The 15,703-nt window shown below is 56.7% G+C and overlaps 1 long non-coding RNA gene across 5 annotated transcripts; it reads left to right on the forward strand.

Annotated features, from left to right (window-relative positions):
• The first annotated feature begins 654 nt into the window (after window positions 1–654).
• On the forward strand, window positions 655–12,302 carry LOC118700267 (uncharacterized). 5 transcript variants are annotated; one of them, XR_008508375.1, is made up of 6 exons: window positions 655–810; window positions 1,256–1,438; window positions 2,061–2,210; window positions 2,418–2,473; window positions 2,591–3,088; window positions 11,826–12,302. It is a non-coding gene; the product is annotated as an uncharacterized LOC118700267 (long non-coding RNA). The 5 variants fall into 5 exon arrangements; XR_008508373.1 differs by having other exon boundaries at window positions 2,061–2,473; XR_008508374.1 differs by having other exon boundaries at window positions 2,418–3,088.
• Window positions 12,303–15,703: the final 3,401 nt, after the last annotated feature.

Raw genomic sequence — 15,703 nt, forward strand, 5'->3', positions numbered from 1 at the left:
CACCTACTTCAAGAAGCAGGCAACGGGCATGGGAAAAATGCAGCAGCAGGACACCGAGGAAAGGAAGGTCCCGGTCACGGCGATCCAGCCCCGCTGGTTCCAGAGGGGCGCGGCGGGCGAGAGCCCCACGGGGCTGCGGCCCGGGGCAAGGGAGGGAGAGTCGGCCGCTCGGGGGGGGCGGAGCGGGAAGCCCCGGGGCTGGCCCTATAGGGGGCTTACCGAGGGGACCACACCGTGCACAGGATGCTGCGGCGGGGCCGCGACGGCGGCCAGGAGTGAGGGGGCCGAGCACTGCTGTAGTCTGCCGGGGGGTCCCGGGCGGTGCCGCCTCTCCCCCGGTGGGCGGATCAAAGCGGCACCGGGCCCGGGATCGGTTGGTTTCGGGCCCGGGATGGCCGCGGGCACGGGGCGCTGCCGGGTGCGGGATCGCGGCCGTTCCCCGGTGCCGAGCCGCCGTGTGAGGCTGGGACCCCGCAGGGCGCCCTCTGGCGGACACGGAGCGCGGTGCGAGCGCAGCGCCCCCGCGTGGCCGCGGGAAAGCGGTGCGGGGGGCGGGGCAGGAATACGTGTGAGGGGCGGTACCTGAAAGAACAGGGGGCGGTACCAGGGGCGGTGCCTGGCGGCGCATGGGGCGGTACCAGGGGCGGGGGCAGCTCAGGTGTGCAGGGCGAGCGTGGCTCAGGTGCGCGGGGCCCCAGGGCGGCTGCACGGGGCGGGGCCGAGGTGATTTAGACCCCGGAAATTCCCTCGGCCGCCATTTGCTCACTCAGAGCACGGTGGGGACGGGAGCTCCCTGTGCGGGCTCCGCAGGTAAGGCGCGGAGACTTCGGCCTCCCCTTCTGTCCCTCTCTCTACCCCTCCTTCCTTCTCCGCGCATTCCCTTTCTTTCTCCCCCTTCCCTCTCCCCCTGAAACGCTCCTTTCCTCTCCTCCCAAACCCGACCCCCCCTACTCGTTCCCGTTCTGTCCCTTTCCCGCTACTCCCTTCTATTCCTCCCCTCTCCACCGTCGCTCTTCTCCCCCCTCGGCTTTTCCCTTCCTCTCCCGCTTCCCTCCTCACTCCGACCCCTCTCCCTCCCCGTCCTCACCACCCCCAATCTCTCCTGTGTCCCCATCCTCCCCTCTCCTTTCCTCGCAGCCGCGGGGCTCGGGGTGCCGGGCAATAATAAAGCCCTGAGGGCCGGAGCCCGGCGACCCCGCCCTCGCTGGGGTCCCCACACGGGGCCGGACCCACTCTGCGGGTGCCCCCATTGCAGTGCAACACACCGCCCCACACCGCCGGGGCTGTACGGAGATCGGGGTCGGGGACTGCTGCTGGTGCTGCGTGGGGCCCAAGGCACTCCGATCGGACCGGGATCTGGGCCTAGGGATTCTAGTCCTGTTCCTTCCGGTATTTCCTGTGGGAGTCGGGTCGAGCTGCTTCTTCCTCGGCAGGCAGGGTACGGGTGCTGGGGCCAGACGATCGAGGTGGCATTGGGGCTGGGATCGGGACCGGCATCGCCACGGGCGGGAAAAGCTGCTCCGGGATAGGCGCTGCCGCTCCGGCTGCAGCCAGTGCAGGGCTGGGTCCCGCTGAGGCTCTAGGCATGTTCCGGCTGCGACGGTAGGGAACCGGTGCTCTGCCACTTCCATGCCCGCCAGGAGGATGACGCTTCTCGGGAGCAGCCTCTGGATCGGGGCAGGAAGCAGGAAGGACACGGAGACCGCCCGTACCGGCCCCGGGACCCCATCGGCATCGCCGCTCGCTCAGCGCCACTGCCCGCCCCGCGGGGCGCCCCCTGGCGGACACGGCGCCGCCCCGCAGCCCCCCCGGTCCGGTAACCCCACGAGCACCGCGCTCCCCTACGAGCCACAGCGCCCGCAGCCCCTGCTCCGTGTCCGCACCCCCGGGGGCTGCAGCGCCCCGGCCGGGAGCAGCCGCTCTGGGACGGCCGCTGGGGCTGAGGTGTTGCTGCCCCTGCTCTGATTGTGCCTGGTGTGGGACTGGAGCCCCGGGGAAACACAAGGGAAAAACCCCCAGTGTTAAAAAACCAGTGGAAACTCTTAGTTCTTTATTTCCAGAGCTGTGAGGAACATCAATGCTGAGGAGTGACCGGACCAGCTGCACAATGAACACAGAATTTTGGTCTTCTCAGCACCCTGCTACAAACACCTGAGCCAATCCCAGGGTTGTTCCAAAGGTCCTGTGAGGGATGGGAATGACTGCTGCCAGTAAGAGAACTCCTCTACAAATGCAGCTCCTTCCCTCCTGCTAATGCTGCTTTACACACCAGCCCCTGCAATGGCTGTAGGGCAGAACTGGCTGGCACCCAACATGTCAGCACCAAACTCTTCCCCATAACCCTGATTTTTCTGCCCTTTCCAGGATTTACCCAGCAGCTGTAAATGTGCTCACACAATGTCCCTTTGTTTCCCCAGGAACAAGACAAGTCCTGAGGGTTACCTTGCTCTGTGGCAGGGGGTGTTTCCTGCAGGTGAGTGTTGCCAGGTCAAAACGATGATGGCTGCTGAGGCCAGGGCTGTTTTTCTGGCCCAGAGGCCTTGGTGTCTCTCCTGCTCGCTGCCAGCGATGCTCCTTGGTGTTCCCTCAGTGTGTCCCAGCTGGCTGGGAGCGCAGGGCAGGAGGAGGCCAGAAGCTCCTGAAAGGCAAGCAGCACCTCGTGTCTTTGGGATCTGCAGGGGAGGAGCTGTGCCTGCACCGTGGCTCCTCGGCCAGGGGCTGCTCTGACCAGGCACATGGAAATGCTTCAGCCTGGACAGAGACCACCAACAGCCCAGAAGGACCCCAAGGAGCAGCTGGCATTACTGGGAATGCAGGCAAGGGCCCTTTGCAGAGGGGCTCACACAGCAATTCCTGGTTCAGAGCTGCCACACAGCTGCCAGCTATGTCCCAGCCACCCCAAATCCCTTCCCTCCTCCCCAGCCTGAGGCCATCATCCATCAGCAGCATTAAAGCCAAGGCAATCTTCCCCCACAGATATTAAATCCCAGGCAGTAGCCCTCAGAGATACCTGAAAATCAGTGGGATGGAGTTTGGAGTTTTCCAGGGATCCAGCTGGAAGTGCAGATGTCATGGAAAGCTTTCCCAGGTAGGTCCCACTGGAGGTGTGCTGAAGACAGAGATGCACATCCCTTTCCTGAGAGAAAAGAATTTGTAGAGGCCACTGCTGAGGCTCTGAAAGGAGCTGAGCTTCTGCAGGGAGAGATGTCCCCACCTGGGCACAGGGGCTGCCTCAGCACAGGCTGGGAGCACATCTGGCCACTGCCTTCTCCTGCTTTAAAACACCAACTGCATCTTCTCCATCCTGGAGCTCAGGGGGGTGAAATCAGCTCCATTCCAGGCAGCTCTGTCCAGTGAGCCCAGGGACACCATTGGGGTGAGGGTTCTAAATAGCCAGTTCTATGGAATAGAACCCTGTCCTTGTCCCTGTGCTGCTGAGCCTCCTTGGAAGCTCTGCTGGCTCCTGACACAGCTGCTGTCCAAGGCAGCAGCTCTGCATGGGAATACCCACACTCCATGGGGCACTGTGAGGTTACTGCAGTGGCAATGGAGCAGGGAAGTTGGGGCTATGGGTATAATTCATCAGATCTAGCACAGCTGACAGGGAACCCCAAATCTGGGCACCACACAGAGAACAATCTTTGTCCTGCCCTGTCAGCTCAAACCCCTGGGCTGGGATGTTTTGGGAATTAAATGTATGGAATTATACAAACCACAGCAAGTGGCATCAGTGCTGCGGTGCTGCGGTGATGAGTTTGCCCGGCTCACGTTCAGCCCCGATCAGCGGCGAAGGGGCGCTTGAGGAGCCCGGAGCTCCTATCGCGCCTATGGGTCCCGAAGAGATCCACGATGCGAGAGCAAAGGAGGGCGGCAAACGCAGGGAGGCGCAGGCAAGGAAAGAGGGACTCAGCCTTCAGGAAGGGTTGGCAGGTTTATTGGAGGAAGGTCGAAGGGGGAGAAGAAGCAGGGTGGAGGGGGAAGGACTGAGCACCGAACTGAGGGCAAGTAACAGCTTATAAGGGAAGGGGGAGGGCCTGGGAGGGGCAACACGACAGCAAATGAGGGTATGGAAAACTGATACATAGTTTGATGAACGCATGAGGCTAACAAATCAGCAAAAAACTGGGGAGGGGTCCCTGCCCTTGCCCAATCACTTGACACCCTGGGGAGAAGGTTCTAGAAGGAAAGGCAGGGCTGCCAAGTGATGGACAAAGGCCAGGGGTGGGGACAACAAGACACATCTGATGGATAGGGGAGGGGAGACGTGATAGACAAATAACGATAAGAAATTGGGGATTTCCAGGGAAAGAGGGGGAAACTATTCAGGATGAACCAGACCAAATCAAACAACGTTACATCACACACCACCACATCTCCCCCTTTCGCAAACAACAAAAAAAGGAAAGGGGGGATGGGGGGGACTAACTTATTCAGGGAAGGAGAACTGGGTTTTAAGAAACGTGAACTAAATATTCGAATGGTTCTAGCTCATCACTGAATAAAAAACAGATAGGCGGAAGAAGGGGGTCAAGGGGCTTTCTTCGGCGCCTCCAACTGGCGACACGGACTTGTTGCTCTTTCGCCCGGTGTTTCGCTTCCCTGGGCACAAAAGGCCGAACCCACTTTGAGGGCACCCACTTGGGACCAGAAGGAGTGAGGACGCAAGCGTACCCTCTCCCCCAGGTCACCAAGTCAAAGGGTCCTTGGGTCTGCCAAGTCTCCGGGTCCTTGATGAGGACCGGAGGCTTGGCTGTAGGTTGCAGCGCGTTGTGGCTCCCGAAGTGTCTAACCATGGGCGGGTTCAGGCTCTCAAAGGAACAGTTCAAAAAATTCAAAGTGAACATCGCCTTTGAGAGTCTGATGTGAGGGGGCTCTACCTTTGTGGTGGATTTCTGGTGTTCTAAAGTTTTCTTAAGGCTTTGGTGAGCCCTCTCTACCATGGCTTGGCCTGTCGGGGAATAGGGGATGCCTGTTCGATGTTCTATTCCCCATTGCTGCAGGAACTGGCGCAGTTCCCTGGACTTGTACGCAGGCCCATTATCAGTTTTGAGCAGCCTAGGGATGCCCAGAACAGCAAATGCCTGAAGTAGGTGTTTTTCGACATCCGCTGCTCTTTCCCCCGTGTGGGCGGAGGCGAATACCGCGCCGGAGAAAGTGTCTATCGAGACATGAACAAAGCTCAACCGGCCAAAGGAGGGAACATGGGTGACATCTGTTTGCCACACTTCACAGCTCGACAGTCCTCTAGGATTTGCCCCCAGGCCCAATGATGGAAGCTGGTGGGACTGGCACTGGGGACATGTCGCCACGATAGCTTTGGCCTGTTCGCGCGTCAGATTGAACTGGCGAACAAGGCCAGGCGCGTTTTGGTGGAACAGCTGGTGGCTTAGTTTGGCCTGACCGAAGCGATCAGGGAGCGGGGCCACCTGAACAGGAGCGGCAAGGGCATCAGCGCGCCTGTTGCCCTCTGCAATGAACCCCGGCAAGTCGGTGTGCGACCTTACGTGCATTACGTAGAAGGGCTGCTCTTGGTGGGAGACTAAATTTACAATTTTGGAGAGTAGCTCGAAAAGACGAACATTCGAGACGTCCTGGAGGATTGCTCCCTCCGCTCTGGACACTACACCGGCTACATATGCCGAATCAGTTACCAAATTGAATGGCTCAGAGAACCTCTCAAAAGCCCGGACGACTGCATCTAACTCAGCCACTTGTGGCGATCCTTCTACCACAGTGATGTCTGCCTCCCACCGCTGAGTTTGAGGATCCCGCCAAGTCATCACTGACTTGTGGGATGCTCCAGATGCGTCAGTGAAAACGGTCAGGGCATCGAGGGGTCTCTTGCTCTGTACTGACTTGATGGTAAAAACAAATTCTTGATTAAACAATTTGTGGGCCGGCCGATCTATCGTAATCTGGCCCGTGTAGCTGTCCAAAGCTAGTTGTAAAAGTTCATTCGTCTGAAGGACGTTCTCAAACATTGTTAATTTGAGGTGGCCCGTGCCAAATTTAATGGGAAGATGAATGCACGTCAAGTCCTCACCTGCCAGCTCCCTGATCCGTGATCTCGCTTTCCGGATCAGGTCAGCCACCAGCTCCAGTGGCGATGTCATTCTCTTGGACCTGTGGTGGCTCAGGAATACCCACTCTATAATCAAGAGGGGGTCCTTCGCCCCGCGGTCCTTGCTCTTCCCAATGACTCCGTCCCACTGGAAGAGCATGCCGTGAAGGTGTGGCAGTTTCCCCAGAACAATAAAACGGAATGGCAGGCCCGGTTGGTACCGGTGGGCCTGCCTGGCCGAGATTAAACTCTGAATTTTCTCCAGAGCGGTTTTGGCCTCCGGGGTGAGGGTCCTGGGAGAACTCAGCTCCTCTCCCCCCTTCAACAAATTGAAGAGAGGGGTTAGGTCTTCCGTGGGAATACCCAACCAAGGTCTCACCCAATTTAAAGAACCACACAGTTGGTGGGCATCTGCTAGGCTTCGGATATTGCTTTTTATTGCCAATTTTTGCGGAACAATGGTCCGCTTGGTAATTTCAAGGCCGAGGTACCGCCAGGGTGGCATCCTTTGAATCTTTTCCTGCGCCAGCTCAAACCCTGCAGCAACCAACGCAGTGGTTGTCAGGTCAAGCGCATGGGCTAACAGGTCATCGTCTGGCGCACAAATCAAAATGTCATCCATATAATGATGGATGACGGCTGACTCCACAGCTGCACGAACAGGGGTCAGCAGGGAAGCGACGTACCATTGGCAGATCACCGGGCTGCACTTTAAGCCTTGTGGCAATACTGTCCAATGGTAGCGCTTGCCTGGGGCTTCACGGTTGATGGATGGAACCGTGAAGGCGAAGCGCGGCGCGTCATCAGGGTGTAGGGGAATTTGGAAAAAACAATCTTTTATGTCAACAACTGCCAAATTCCAATCTTTAGGGAGCATCGCAGGGGACGGCATCCCTGGTTGGAGGGGTCCCATATCTTTAATAACTGCATTAATTTGACGGAGGTCATGCAGGAGTCGCCATTTGTCTTTGTTGGGCTTTTTGATGACAAAGATGGGAGAGTTCCAAGGCGACATGGACTCTACTAAATGCCCTTTCTGTAGTTGTTCCTGCACGAGCTCGTTGAGCGCCGCTAATTTTTGTTTGTTTAGCGGCCACTGCGCCACCTGTACTGGTTCATCCGAAAGCCAATCCAGCTTCCAGGTGGGGCGCTCAGCAGTGGTCGCTGCCCGAAAAACCTGGGGAGCCACTGGTAGGTCAATTCGGGCTCCCCACTGGGCCAAGAGATCCCTCCCCCACAGGGGTTCCGTATAATCTAATACAAACGGACGAACAGAAGCCAATTGTCCGTCGGGCCCCGTAATTTGTACGATGCCTTTCGATTGCCTCGCCAATTGAAGCCCTCCTACACCTCTGATGTGGCCAGGGACGCTTTGCAGTTCCCAACGCGACGGCCAATCCCGAGAGGGAATAACCGTGACGTCTGCCCCTGTGTCCAGCAAGCCGCGTAGTGCGACTTGCTCTCCCCCCTTTTTTAATTTACAAATAAGTTTGGGCTTTTCATGCCCAAGAGTTTGAGCCCAGGCTACTGTGGGTATGTCTGGAGCCTGGGTTGCCGATTGAAATTCCGGAGGTGATAAATCGGAAACAGCATACGGTGGTGACACGACAAAGAATTGGGCCATTATTTGCCCCTTCGGTAGGAAGAGCGGGGGGTGGACACAATGCAGCATGAGTGAGATTTGTTCCGAGCCAGCGGGAAGCAGGCTCGGGACAATACTCACTTCTGGTGGGGTCGCCTTTGTGTCGCCTAGGACGAGGAGACTGTGGCTTTGACGTTCCCAGTTTGTTAGACCCTCCGGGAGGACAGCAACGTGGTGGAAACCGGCGGAACGGAGATGTAATGGTTCCGCAAGCTGCAACCTACGGGAGGAAACACAGGATGAAAGAGCATGAGTATTAGTAGGTGGTGTTTGTGTCAGTCCGGCATGAAGGTCAAGTCCAGTTGGAGGCATTATCTCACTGTTCTCCCTCTTCTCCCGCCAGGACTGATGGTGTGAACAGGCCTCCGCATTTGTGTCCTGGCGCAGGGGGCCGCTGCGCTGTTTAATTAGTTTTTTTGAACAGTTTGCCCGTGGGTCCCCTGCACGGACTTTTTAAACTCATAAAATTGTTGTTTGAGGGGACATGCGGGCATCCAGTGCCCCAGCTTCCCACACAGATGGCACGGTGTGGCTGGAGGCTTGGGCACCGGGGCTGATGTTGGTGGCAGCGGCTGCGCGGTAGTGGGACAGACGTCGGTGGTAAATGGGGGCTCCTCGACGGCGGCGGCGGCAGGACGAAAAGGTGTCTTCAGGCGGGAGGCTGCGGCAGGTGGTGGTCCGGTACCTGATGGAACTAATACCTTTTTCCCACACACCAAAAGCATGTCCCGCAGGGTGGGAGCTGGCTCCAGAGGGAGGCTGTTGATTGCATCTTTGCAAGCCGAGTTGGCATTGAGGAATGCCATCTCTTTTAACAGCTCGGCTTGCAAGTGTTCTCCTTCAACCTGATAGTTAATGGACTTTCGGAGCCGCTCCACAAACTCGAGGAATGGTTCCTCGGCACCCTGCAGGACTTTGGCATATGGGACCTGGGGTGTGGCCGCTCGCAACCCCAAGAAAGCTTTCTCAGCCGCCCGGGCAGTTTGCTGCAGAACCTCCACGGGTATGGCTCTGGCTTGGGTTGCTCCGTCACTCCAGTTCCCCGTCCCAAGCATATGGTCAATGGAAATGACATCCCCGTCTACACTCGTCCGGGAGTTCGGGGAATCCCATAGGGACGGGAGCACCTTCAAGGCTTCCTTTCTCCACGCTGCCTCCCAGAGCACTTGCTCGGTGGAATTGAGGAGGCAGCGGAAGACTCGGCGGAGGTCGGCAGGTGTAATGACCGACTCCGCCAGGACGGCCTGAAGGAGTCCCCGAAAATATTCGGAGTCCCTCCCGAACTCTTTCTGTGCTTTGCACAGCTCCTTCATGGACGAGTGAGAGAAGGGGACCCATTGAGCCAGGGTTGTCCCATCTCCCGCGGGATGAAAAACGACCGGGGCTGCTGATGGGACTGCAGACAGCTCCGGTCCCCGGCTCGGGACCCCCCCCCCGCTAGCCCCCAGAGCGTGGGAACCGGAAGGGAGGGCGTGGGAACCGGGAGCGGGGGAGGGAGGGTCCCGGCGTGGGAACTGGAGGGAGGGTTCTGCAGCAAAGTGCCTCCCCTTGTGGGAGGGGCCACATGACGTCGTTGCGGAGGCGGGGGGTGGTGGGAGAGGAGGGGAAGGGGGAGGAGTTGCAGGGGGTGAAGGCGGGGGAGGAGGGGGAGGAGTTTCGGGAGCAGGGGGCGGAGGAGGAGGGGGGGGGAGAAGGGGGAGGGGGAAGGGGAGGGGACGTGGGAGGAACCCGCGAGGGGGGAAGGGGAGGGATTTGGGGGGGGGCTCGGGAAGGAGTGGGGGAACTCTGGGAAGGAGAAGGGGGTTTTTTAGGATTGAACACGCGGTCCCCTCCATTTTGGGATGATTTGACGCCATCTTGGCGAGAGGACCGCGGAGAACTGAAACGAACCTTGGGTTTAACAACTGGGGTCGAGGGGGTGCGGAAAGAGGGAGCAGGAACAGTCTCCTCCGGAGGTTGGCCAGACCTTCGGAGGCTCGGGGACCGGGTCGCCCGCGAGGAACTTAGGGACGGGTGTCTCCCTGGCGCGGGGCTGTCGCGGGCTGCTCCCCGCAGGGACTCGGTTCGGGAGGGCGGGCGCAAGGAACGAAGGGCAGGCGCATGGGGACGGGGAGAACTGGGGTATAACTGGGGGTCCGCTGGCTGGGTCCGGGAGGAGGGTTTAACAGTGAGGGCAGAAATCAAAAGGGATATTAAACAAAAATGGCTCTGAAAGGATTTGCCGCCAGCTTGGATCTCTCTCTGAAGGCGGGATTGGACTCGCCTCAGGAATTTGGGATCCCGAACTGACTCGGCATTTAAATCGGGGTAGGTATGGGTCAGCCAGCGGACTAAACTTTTAACTTCCCTTTTATTAAACTTATAATTCCCACCCCCCAGGGTACCCACAACTTGGTAAAAAACCCCTTTCTGAGTGGCCGACAGTTTAGCACCCATATTTGCAGATGGAATACGCAGGGGTCAGCCACTCGCTCTACCGCTAGCAACAGGAAAATCAAAAGGAATCTAAAATAAAACTAAACGGGGTCCCCACTGACCCTGACCTCCCCCTCCCACTGGCCGAGGAGAGGACCGGGATGCCTATGCCAGGTTTTCCGTGAGGTCAGGTGGTGGGCTGTACAACACAGCCAAGAGACTCACCCGTCAGGGGGACGAACCAAGGCTGCTGCTAGCGGGAGCTGCCTGCGCCGAAGGCGGCCTCTTTAGGGTGCGCTGAGAGGGTGTCGCCTTCTTCTCTCCGGAGCACCGCACCTCCCGAAACGAGGGCGTGCTACACGGAGAGCGGTGAGTCGCCCAAAGGATTAGAGCAATCCAACCCGCGCGTCGCGGGACTCCTGTTCCGAGATGCAGTCTTCCGAACGGTGTTCAGGATCCGCAGACTGCCTCAGATGCAGGGGTCTTCACGCCACGCGTTGGGCGCCAAACTGCTGCGGTGCTGCGGTGATGAGTTTGCCCGGCTCACGTTCAGCCCCGATCAGCGGCGAAGGGGCGCTTGAGGAGCCCGGAGCTCCTATCGCGCCTATGGGTCCCGAAGAGATCCACGATGCGAGAGCAAAGGAGGGCGGCAAACGCAGGGAGGCGCAGGCAAGGAAAGAGGGACTCAGCCTTCAGGAAGGGTTGGCAGGTTTATTGGAGGAAGGTCGAAGGGGGAGAAGAAGCAGGGTGGAGGGGGAAGGACTGAGCACCGAACTGAGGGCAAGTAACAGCTTATAAGGGAAGGGGGAGGGCCTGGGAGGGGCAACACGACAGCAAATGAGGGTATGGAAAACTGATACATAGTTTGATGAACGCATGAGGCTAACAAATCAGCAAAAAACTGGGGAGGGGTCCCTGCCCTTGCCCAATCACTTGACACCCTGGGGAGAAGGTTCTAGAAGGAAAGGCAGGGCTGCCAAGTGATGGACAAAGGCCAGGGGTGGGGACAACAAGACACATCTGATGGATAGGGGAGGGGAGACGTGATAGACAAATAACGATAAGAAATTGGGGATTTCCAGGGAAAGAGGGGGAAACTATTCAGGATGAACCAGACCAAATCAAACAACGTTACATCACACACCACCACACATCAGCCAGAGGGACAATCCAGGTCCCAGACAATTCCTCCACAATCCACTATGGGGGAAAACATCCCTGTGCCTGCCAGGAGCTCTGACTCTGCTTTTCCTACCAGCTCCTGAGCAGTGTCAGGGCCACCATGAGGGCTTTAAAATCCAAATAAACCCCATATCCCACACAGTGAATAATCCAAATAAAGAAATGCATTCTTGTCATCAAAGCTCAAAACTGTGTTAGGAGTTCTGACAACAAGTTAATGGGATTCCCAGGATTCTCATTAATGCTCTTGGTTTCATTTTTATGTATTTTTAATCCCTCAGTGGGCAGCCTGTACAACTTATCCTGGGATTTAGAGGCTGAGCAGGGCTGGCTTTGGATTGACCTTCACCTCTGGCCCCAGCCTGTGCAAACACACCTTGTGCCAGGCTGGGTGAACTCATCACCTCAGCTTTTCCCTCCTAAATATCCCCTACTTATCTCTCTGGAGATTAACTCACATTTTGCCCCAAACCATCCACTCCTCACCTCCATGTGGCCTCCAAGTGTCCATTCTGTTCCTCACAGGTGCCCTGGTGACACCATGTTGGTCCCTTTGTCTTTCTCCAGCCCGAGGCTGCTCCTCTGCTCGCTCTCTCCAGTCTCATCCCACAGGGATCCTCTTCTCCCTTCCCTGCTGGCTGCTGCCAAGGAAGGAGGACACAGTGAGTCTCCAGTGCTGACCCCTTAGCCCTGGAGAGTCCTGGCTGTGGGCCCCGGGGGCCTCGGATTTCCCAGGGAAATTGTCTGCTGGTCTCCCTTCAATTACCTCAGCAATTCCCTCAAAAATGCCACCTCACTCCCCCTGACATCCCCTCACATTTTCCTACACAAACAGTTCTTGCATCCCCTCTAGATTATACCAGGTTTTCAGCTACATGAATGGCATCATCTATGCCCACTGCTTGTTATTCACCCAACCAAAATCAAGAGCAAATGTTGGTTAGGCTTTAATAACAACTTGAAATAACTTCAGAGCAAAATAAAACACATTTTTCTTCTGTGGTTTTTTGCTCCTTCAGTTGCTGGACTTACCTCTGAGGATGTGTGCTGAGCTCTGGGTGGAGGGGACTGTCAGGCTGAATGGCTGTGAGTTTGTGTTCTTCTCACTGGGGCATCAGCAATTCCCCCAGTCCCTTTTCCAGGCTGTTCCATGTGGCTGTGGTCAGGCTGTGGCAGCACAGGCAGACGCAGCTCTCAGCACTCCCTGCTCCAAACACAACTCTGGCCTCCATTGCAATCTGTCTCTGCTGGGAGGTTTTCTCCTAGAGAAATCCAAGAATTGCTCATGGCAATTTGGAGAATGAATTTCCACAAAGGGAAGTAAGGAATAAAATCCTGCTCTAGGAGCCCTTGGGATCTGCAGGGCTGGTTAGGGAAGGGGACATTCGCTCCCTGCAGTGCACACACACCCACCTGCAGCACCCAGCACAGCCTGCCAGCTGGGCTCTGCCAGCCCCTCTCTGAGCACCCTCCCTGTGCTGCTCCCTCTCAGGGCCTTTGGCAATCCAACCCTGAGCCTGAGCAGCCCAAAGCTCTGTCTGGCAGCCCAGGGACAAAGGGACACTCCCAGGGTTGAGGCACATTCCCAGCAAACGCTCCCAACAGAGCACAGAGGCACCCCTGGAGCTCCTGTGTGGGGCTGGCAGGAGGGCACAGCCCCCAGCTGGGGTGGCAGTGGCAGTGACAGCAGCAAAGTGCCACGGTCTGATGGCACAACACAGACACCAAGGCCAGCAATGCCCGTGGGAGGTGCACAATTAATTCTGCTCCCTGTGCTGCCCCATCCCAGCAGGAAAGCTCCAGGGGGGATGGAAACTCCTCCCCCTTCCCCCCAGCCCCAGATAAGCACTCCTCAGTTTCAAGCACCCAGTTCTCACCTCCAGCCTGCTCCCGGGGCTGCTGCCACATTCCTGACAAGGTGCCAAAGGCCACCTGGGACAGGGCTCCCTCTGTGTCTCAGGGCTTGGGGATGGCAGGGACCAGGCTGCTCCAGCAAGGACAGCCTGAAACCAGAGCAGATGTCTCAGGGTTAGCAACGGGCTGGGGACAGGAGTTCTGAAACCCAGAGTTCTGAAAACAGCCCCCAAAATGCTCTATGATCATACCTTTAAAATGGCTCCAAAGGGCAGCAGCTCCGGTGCCAGATCAGTACCTGCACGATTCCCTGTGCCAGCCCTGGCTCAGGGCTGGCACAAAACAAAACAAATCAACCATCACCCAGGCTTTGTTTGCAGAATTCCTGATCCAAACCCTCACCTTTCCTGCCCAGCACTGAGGGAAATCTGACACAGCATTAATAAGTGACCTTTGCTGAGAGCAGCCATCATCCCAGTCCTCCAGCCTTGGCAAGATTTTGCAGTGAATGGACCTAAGTTCTAATCCTAAACCTAAATTTCTGTCAGTTTTTGTTAGAAAGGCACTGAACAGTAAATCATGCAACAGAATTGAAAAATTGCACAAGGAATAACAAGGCCCAGAGCAAACCCAACCACCCCCATCACTGCTGCACCCCAATTTTGGGAGAAATGCTGATATCATTTCTAAATACTCCCCTTCCCTCCCACTCAATCCTTCACTGCACATCCCTGGAGAGGACTGACTCCATCTTTTGTTGCCAACAGCACCTCTCCATCCCAAAGCCCACTTCTCACAGACACAAACTAAGCAAGCCTAAGGCATTGTTCCCAGCAGCAGATGCAATTCCTGAACTCCCTTTCCCCTGGATTCTAAGCACTTGCAGGAAACTCACCTCAGCCCAGAGACTGTTCTGCTTTCCCAGAGGGAAATACAGCCTGATGGGATGGGCCACAGCTCTGGCACCACATTGCCCTTGTTCCTGCTGACCTGGAAAGCCACAGGTAAACCCAGTCCCTCAGAGCCCATCCCTGGGCACCAGGAGAGCTGGAGCTGTTCCCAGATGCGAGGGCCCTGCAGGGCTGTGCTGACACGAGCACAGGCTGACCACTGTGCCCAGCACCATCCCTCATTCTCCTCCCATTGCTCCCAAATCCTCCCAGCCCGGCCCCTGCATCTGTGCCAGGGCCAGTGCCTGCCCCCAGCCCGAGCAGAGGCTGTCACCCAGCCCTGCACCGGCTGCCAGCCCTGGCAGAGCTGGGAATGCACTGAGAGCTCCCGAACCCCCAGAGCAGTCCTTGGGTGCACAGATAATGCCCAACCTGCCCCTCAGGGCACAGCCAACACCACAACTCCAGCATCCCCAGGGAACTCTGTCATTTGTCTCTTCACCTCTGCCCTTCTCCAGCAGACACAGCTGGGGCTGGGCTGTCAGCAATGGCATTCCCATGGCAGTTAATCCCAGCAGAGAGGAAAAGAGGAGCCCTGTGTCCCTCTGACTCACCCCACAGCATGGGCAGGACCAGAGCCCTCCAGTGCAGACCCCTGGTGCTGAGGCCTCTTGCCTTGGCTGCTTAAACACCAAAGCTTTTGGCAAAGATGGGAGGAGTTTGATGATTTTTCCTGCCCTGAAAGAGAGGAGAAAAAGAAAATTAAGTCCACTGTGGAAGTCAAAGGATCCCAGCTCTCATACTTCTGCTCGGATTGCTCACTATGGGGTTTTATCCATGAGAGGTGACACCAATTCAAACATAAACGTGTCCTTTTCCAGCACTTTTATTCCTGACTATTTCAGACATTGAAACGATGCTCATTTTTCTTATTGCATTCTCTGCCCAATTTTAACAGAACCATTTTTATCCCAGACCCCACGTGTCAGCCATTCCATCCTTTACCATTGGACTTTGCACAAAGGAAGGGACACCCAGGATGCTGCATCACAAGAAATCCCAAAGAGAATCCCCTCCAAAACCTCACAGAGAAAGGGTTTTTGCTTTTGGGACACAAGAAAGGCCTTTGACCATTTGCATCCACGTGGAAAGCCCACACTGAGCACTTGGTTTTAAAGATGTTGCACTTGAAGTTACAGACATGGAATTGCCTTGGGATTTGGCATTTCCTGCACCCACACAAACACATTCAAGGAATTAAGTGCAGAGTCCTGAAGTTTGGTTATTCCAATGCTGTTTTGGTAGCGCCACTTGATACACCAAAATCCACAGCAACACTTCAAAAAATGAAAAGCAACTTTCACCCGCACATCCCCCTTCCTTTCGATTTTGCAGTTTTGGGGTCCTCTTAAGAACAGGTTAAAGAGAAGAAGAAGAAAAGCCCAGGACCTACTACCAGCTAGTGCACCAACCACCTGTTTTCCATAGATTCTCCTTACAGCTGATGGCTTTTCTAAGAAAGCTTCAGCTCAACCTTATCACAATCACCTGGCAGCACTCACTATTAGCCCCAAAGGCCAGTGCACATCTGTGTGCTACCTCAGGAAGCTCAGTCGCTCTCTGTGGGACAAAACCTGGTTTGGGCCCAAGAGCTGACTC

The sequence above is a fragment of the Molothrus ater genome, chromosome 4 (assembly GCF_012460135.2).
Source record: "Molothrus ater isolate BHLD 08-10-18 breed brown headed cowbird chromosome 4, BPBGC_Mater_1.1, whole genome shotgun sequence".
In the NCBI taxonomy this organism is placed as follows: Eukaryota; Metazoa; Chordata; class Aves; order Passeriformes; family Icteridae; genus Molothrus; species Molothrus ater.